Source organism: Medicago sativa, chromosome 6 (assembly GCF_051527215.1).
Source record: "Medicago sativa cultivar Bolivia chromosome 6, Bolivia_mono, whole genome shotgun sequence".
In the NCBI taxonomy this organism is placed as follows: Eukaryota; Viridiplantae; Streptophyta; class Magnoliopsida; order Fabales; family Fabaceae; genus Medicago; species Medicago sativa.
In genome coordinates, this window is record NC_140754.1 from 95595516 (window position 1) to 95602231 (window position 6716).

The following is a 6716-nucleotide window of genomic DNA, read 5'->3' on the forward strand; positions in this document are numbered from 1 at the left end:
AAATCCACCTTAAAAAGTCAAGTCCATCATATTACCTTAATTCTCACTTTAAGAATTGATTCTAAGCCCTTGGAAAATGCATGAAAATGTGAGGATTTTAGGCAATAGGATTTTTACATTCTGGGGTGAATTTTAGTCATGTTTGCACTTGCTTTGGGCTTTATTTTGTGTTAGTTTCTACACTTTAGCCATAATATCCTTTGCCTTATTCCCCTTTATTCTATCATGTGCTACTAACCATCTTGTTTCATGTTTCATGCATCCCATGAGCATCTCATATCCTATTTCACATTCTTGGCTTTATTTTCTTGCAATTTAATTTCATGCAAAAATTAGAATGTAAAGACTTAGGAGTTCTTGTAATATTTTACTTCATGCAATTTTAAAATTTCTTGCAAGACCATAGAATGTATCTAGGCCAATGATGTAATAAGGACAATGGACTCTAATAACGTACACCGACACAAGCACCGACACATGCACACACCTCACTTTAGGTATATAGCTAGAATATGCATGTTTAGATGTATGTCTAGGATTGTATGTTTAGATGAATGCCTAGGATTTACACTTAGAGAAAAAATCTTCTTTCCAAAAAAATATGAACAATACCACTCAAACTCTTTTTCATAATAAACCTTGGGATCAAAATCCCATTGTAATTTTTCCTTTCATTTTCTTAATCAAACTTTAACGAATGTTAATCATACTTTGAGTTCTTTTGCAATTGACTAATTCCACCTCACTCTTTTCATAATCTCATGCCCTTGAGGCCTCTCAATCTCCATTCTTCAAACTCCAATTTTCAAACTTAAAATCAACCAACAAAAAACAAAAACATTTTTGGAAAAGAACTACGGTGGATTTGATCCCTTAAACGGGTACGTAGGCAAGGAACAAAATTCCTTCAATTCAAATAAAATAAAAATTCAAAAACATTCTTCTCCCTCCAATTCTTCACTTAGTAAACTCTTAGGTGTAAATATCATCTTTCAAATAGAATTTAAAAATAAAGCGCGCGCGTAGAAATTAAAGACGGTTCCTATAGGATACTATAGTCGTTATGGGTGCCTAACACCTTCCCATAGCGAAAACAACTCCCGGACCTCGATTCTCAAGGGTTTTGCTTACTTTTTCCCTTCCCAAGAAAAAATAAGATATCACCGGTTAAAAAGGTTCAAACGTAATCAATGTTTGACACCCGAAAACCAAGATAAAACAAATGTCCACACCAAGAACATGCAAGAACAGATATGACATGAACATATCTTATGCAGACAATGATTTTGACTTTGGATCAAGAAATCATTAAAGACATCTATGGTGATTAAAGGATTAATGAACTTTGATAGTTCTTGATATTTGTGTGTTCTTGAGTGATTAACCAAGACACAAGCAAAGTTTAAATCATACCAAGAAACAAGAAATCAAAGGACATAAAGACTTAAGAACTCAGTTAGAGTTCAGAAAGTTAAAAGAGTTCAGAAGGTTTTACAGAGTTCAGAAGGTTGTTCTGATGAACATCGAGAACCAATCCCAGAAATTCATGAACCAAATGAAGAACATGCAAGGTTCACGTGACTTAAATAAAAGCCCAGTAAAGTACATTGACTAAGATCAATCAAGGAATAAAGGCATTTATTTGATTAAAGTCAAAAGGGGCATCTTCAATGTTCATTCAAGACTATGAACATTTGAAGTACAAAACATTAGGAATATTCCATTAAGAATATCATCCTAGATGTTTTTCATACTGCACTTCATAGATGTTTCACTATTAGGATTTGATTACATCAAATAAGAGTCTTACAAATCATCCTAAGTGAAACAAAAGGAACATTTTGAAGTCCCCTGAGTTCAGAAAGTTCGATCCTGCTACATGCTTTTTCTGACATGAACAGTACAGTGGTTGGAAAGTAAAAAGCAAATCCAAAAGCAAGATCAAGTCTGATTCAACAGGAATTTGACACATAAGGGAGTTGGTACTGTACAAAGCAAACCAAATCCCCTAAAGCATGGGCTTGAAGTGACAGTTCCACTTTATCAATTCTGCACTAGTTCCAAGACAGATTTCAAAGAAGATCTGATCCAGGAACATTCTGAAGTACGTCCAAGAACAATCTTCATAGTACAACCCAGAAATTCATGTGGTATTCATATGATTAAACCCAGAAACACATCTGGCCTTCATCCACATGAACCCAGGAACAATATCATGATGAACACAACAACATTCTGAAGTATTCTCAAGAACACAACAACATTCTGAAGTTCAGAATGTTTACCCAGAATTTCAAGTAAAAGTCAGTGGGGCCCAGGACACATGGCACAACACCATTGGTCACCCTCCAACGGCTACAAGAGCCCAAGAACTCTATAAATAGAAGTGAAAGGCTCAGCATAACTTGCATCATTGCAAAGCAACAAGAAAAACAACATGAGCATTGTTGTGAAGCTTTAGCAAAAAATTGATCATCACAAAGATTCCAAGAAGTCTTTTTAAGTGTAAATCAATTCTCTTTCTCTTATCTTTTCAAAGATAAGTTCTTCTTCTTCTTCTTCTTCTGTTTGTTTCACAAACATTCAAACTCCAAACATCTTGTAAAGTCTCATCTAGCTTTAGGGGTACTAAAGTGTAGTTTGAGTTGAAGGTGTAAAAGTCTAAGTGGGTAACTTATCAAGAAGAAAAGAAAGTCTCATCTAGCTTTAGGGGTACTAAAGTGTTAGTTTGAGCAGAAGATGTAAAAGTCTAAGTGGGTAACTTAGCAAGAAGAAAAGAAAGTCTCATCTAGCTTTAGGGGTACTAAAGTGTTAGTTTGAGCGGAAGGTGTAAAAGTCTAAGTGGGTAACTTACACTACAAGAAAATAGTCAAATTAAGACGGAATTTTGGGACGGAATTATTTTCCGTCCCAAAATAATTAAATTGAGACGGAATTTGTGACGAATTTTTGTCATAATTATTTTATTACAAATTTATTTCTTTGTTAGGGACGGAATTTTCATTCTGTCTCAATATTGAGACGGATTTTGTATTTCCGTCACACATCTGAGTAAAAAATATTATAGCGGCAATCGAAATTGAAACTCAAAAGCGCTCTTATGCCAAATATTTGGCTTCCCTCTCACCAAGACTAAAATCCTCTTTGTCAAAAAAAAAAAGGACTAAAATCCCTCTCGCTCCGTTTTATTTTTATTAAAAATAAAATAAAATATAAACCCTTCACTCTTTCGATCCCTTTCTCTCTTCATTCTCTCTCATTGTAAATCTAACACGCTCTCTTCACCATCGCATCACCGCAAGGCCACATAACCAACAGCAAAAACAATGGTTAGTTCACATCATCTCAGATTTATTCCCCTTTTTGTGTTTGTGATTGTGATTGTGATTGTTTAGAGTCTTTGATTCTTATTTTTATGGTTTATGCAATTTTTAGGGTTTTTACTAAATAACTAATTTTTTGGGTAAATCTAATCTGATTCTTGTTTTTGATTGTGATTATTTTTGGGTAGATCTAAACAAAAATGCATACCCTACCGATTTCATTGGGTTTCAAAACAGTATCCTCGAATTGATTTATGAATTGTTTGTGATTTTTTTCTCTCTCCAGTTTTAATGGATATTTGTTACCATAGCCATGTTTTTGTCTAATATGTATGCCATGTTTCCAGCTTTCTGTTTATTTGGAATGTCTTTGGTAGGTTAGTTTAACTACACCCATTAAGTATAATTAGTCGAGTTGTTGAACAACACACTCTCTTTCTCAAGGTTAAAAAGTTGCAATCCCACTAATTCTTAGTAAAAGTTGCAGTTCATGTATTAGTGCAAAATATCAGTGGCATTATTCATCATGTTGTTTACTTATCCTATGTGACAGGTGTAGACCATGGAATCAGAATATATTTTGGATACTTATGGCATCCAAGTGGATCAGATGGTGAGTATCACTATCAAATTCAAAGGTTCAATTTATGGATAAAGTAGAAGTACATTTTGTTTTGACTTGTGCGGACTGGTGATGTCAAAACTCTTCATTTTCTGTGATATGCAGGTTAAGAAAACAGGGGTGACTTGGTCCTAAATTTCCTTGGTGGAACAGTGGCAGACTATGATTCTCTAATGTATGTTGGGCTCTTTTTCCCTCAAATCTCTTATGTTGTTGTGATGTTTTTTTTGCTAAGACTTAATTTCATTTGCTTGTTGAGAAGGTATAATCATATGAAACTTTTTTTATCAGTTGTGATTTGTCATTCCAAATGTGATAGTTTGTTTGAATTTTAACTAAGCTTCTATCTGTGGTTGTGTATGAGGTAGTGTGGGTGATTATGATGTATTTTATGACATAATAAGTAACATTACAATAAATAATGTGAAGGGGTTTGTTACCTTGAATTTGAAAATTTTGACAAGGTTGCTGCTTGTTAAGTTGGCACATAATTACTATTCAATAGTTTCATTAGGCACGTTGAATTTTTACTTCTTTGGTTGCTACTGGGGTGTATCAACAGTGCTTTGGACATAGCTAATGTGTAGGATTTTGGGACTGGTTTATGCAGGGATTATTTGGGTTGAGAATGATTTATGCATGATATTTTTCTACTAGGGTGTACCAAATCATGTTTTGCCTGTTTTAGTTACTCTTAGATCTGATTAAACTTGAATATAAAGTATTCCATTAGCATAACTCACACACTTTACTTGAAACCAAGAAGCAAGGCTGAAAGAAGTTTTCTTACGAAATTGGAAACAGTGGAATCGATTGACTGGAAGCGTATAGTGTAAGATCTTAATTGTGAGTTTATATTGTAATTTTATGCCACTTCAATTAAGGCAGAGTTTATACTGAAACCAAATTCTTTTGTAGTTTGCACGTTTGGCTGTAATTTGGGTGTTCTTCTTCAAGCTTTCTTCAAATGAGCTACTATCCAACTTAACAGATTTTCTTATACTGCATAGGCTTGGTAATCCAACTATGGTATGACAAAATTACACATAGGCTTGGTAAAATAAAATTATAGGTTCATCAAAAAAAATCTTATAGGTGTTAATAGAGGGTTGAAGAGGAAGTTTTAGAATCAGGTTTTGGCCTTATGGTTTTTTGTTGCTGCATTACTGGTCTTAGTTTAGTTTTATGGATTTGCTGCTTGTTTATTTTTTTTTGTCAGGGTGGTGTGTATTTGGATGATGATCCTTCTATTGGTAATGCTACTCGTGGAAACAATGGAAATGATGGTATAGATGCAGATGAGTTAATTGATGGCTTTGGAATTTACAAAATATTGAGTTTGATATTTTGTAGACATACAAGTGATTAGAACTTCAACATTTGGAAGTTGGATATGTTGATAATACATTTTGTTATTCGAGATACTTAGATATTAGATATTATATGTTCTTTATGTAACAATTGATGTTTACACATTGATTTGTAATTTGGAATGAATTTTTGAATTGGATATCACACAATTTAATTAGCATGATATAAAAATATTAAAATTTTGGCAGAATATTATAAATAACATCTGTCACACATAATATATTTGTGAGAAATATTTTATATAAATTTGTCCCAACAATTATTTTAAAATATAAATCAAATTGAAAATTAACGAATTCCGTCACAAAATTCGTCACCACAATGGGACGGAATCATAGAATTTTGTCACAATATTGGGACGGAATTAAAAAGTTGTATTAAAACAAATAATTATTTCCGTCCCAAATTCCGTCCCAAATCTGCGACAGATGATAAAATTCCGTCCCTATCAATTTGCGACAGTCGATTTTGCGACTAAACAATTTTGTCGCAAATTCCGTCCCAGATTTTAATTGGGACGGAAATTTACATTATTGTGCGACGGAAAATTCCGTCCCAAATCAATGTTTTTCTTGTAGTGTTAGCAAGAAGGTGCATGCCTGCTGAGGCTTAGAGAATACAGGGTTGTAACTGTTCAGGTGAACAAAGATTGTAAGGTGCAGGATTTGAGAAGTTATCTCAAACATCATAGTGGAAACTCTCTCAAGATTGTGAGGAGTGGACTAACCCACATTGGGGGAACCACTATAAATCTCTGTGTGTTTATTCTCTCTTCCATATACTCTTTATTTACTGCAAACACAAACACACACATACACATTTATCTTGTTAAACTGTTTCTGCACTCAGACATCAGAACGTTCTGAAGTCTGTTATTAACTTAACCATTCCAAGTTTCAACTTGAAAATTACTTTTTAAGTTACAGGTTAATTTTTAAAGGGTCACAATTCAAACCCCCCCCCCCCCCCCCCCCCCCCCCCCTTCCTTGTGACTATTTTATCCACTTCATAAGTGACTGTTACAAAATGAAGAAGACGAAGATGTTTGAAAAACTTAGCTTGACGAAGATGGTGAAATGGAAATTGAGCTTGACGAAGCTAGACGATGATGATTGAAGACAAAAGGAAAGAATGAAACTAGTTATGTTTGATTCATTTTGAATGAGATTGTATAGTGAAGCGAAACTCTGGTGATGAAAGAATGAAAAAAAAATGTTGGTTTGAGATAATTTATAGAAAGAGTCATTTGTATAAACCAGTCAATGGACGAACCAGGTCAAAATTGACTCGTATAAAAAATTTTCTATAGAATCCTTCAAAATCCTATAAAAGTCTGCGATTTCGCAGGGGGTTTCACGATTTTGTGATTTCGATGCGATTTTAATAAAGTTTTTCTTGTT

At 33.8% G+C, this 6716-nt stretch overlaps 1 long non-coding RNA gene across 1 annotated transcript; it reads left to right on the forward strand.

The window, feature by feature from the left end:
* Positions 1-3096: 3096 nt before the first annotated feature.
* On the forward strand, positions 3097-5506 carry LOC146918512 (uncharacterized). Its single transcript, XR_015016239.1, has 6 exons — positions 3097-3329; positions 3877-3936; positions 4051-4120; positions 4712-4777; positions 4864-4974; positions 5165-5506. It is a non-coding gene; the product is annotated as an uncharacterized LOC146918512 (long non-coding RNA).
* Positions 5507-6716: the final 1210 nt, after the last annotated feature.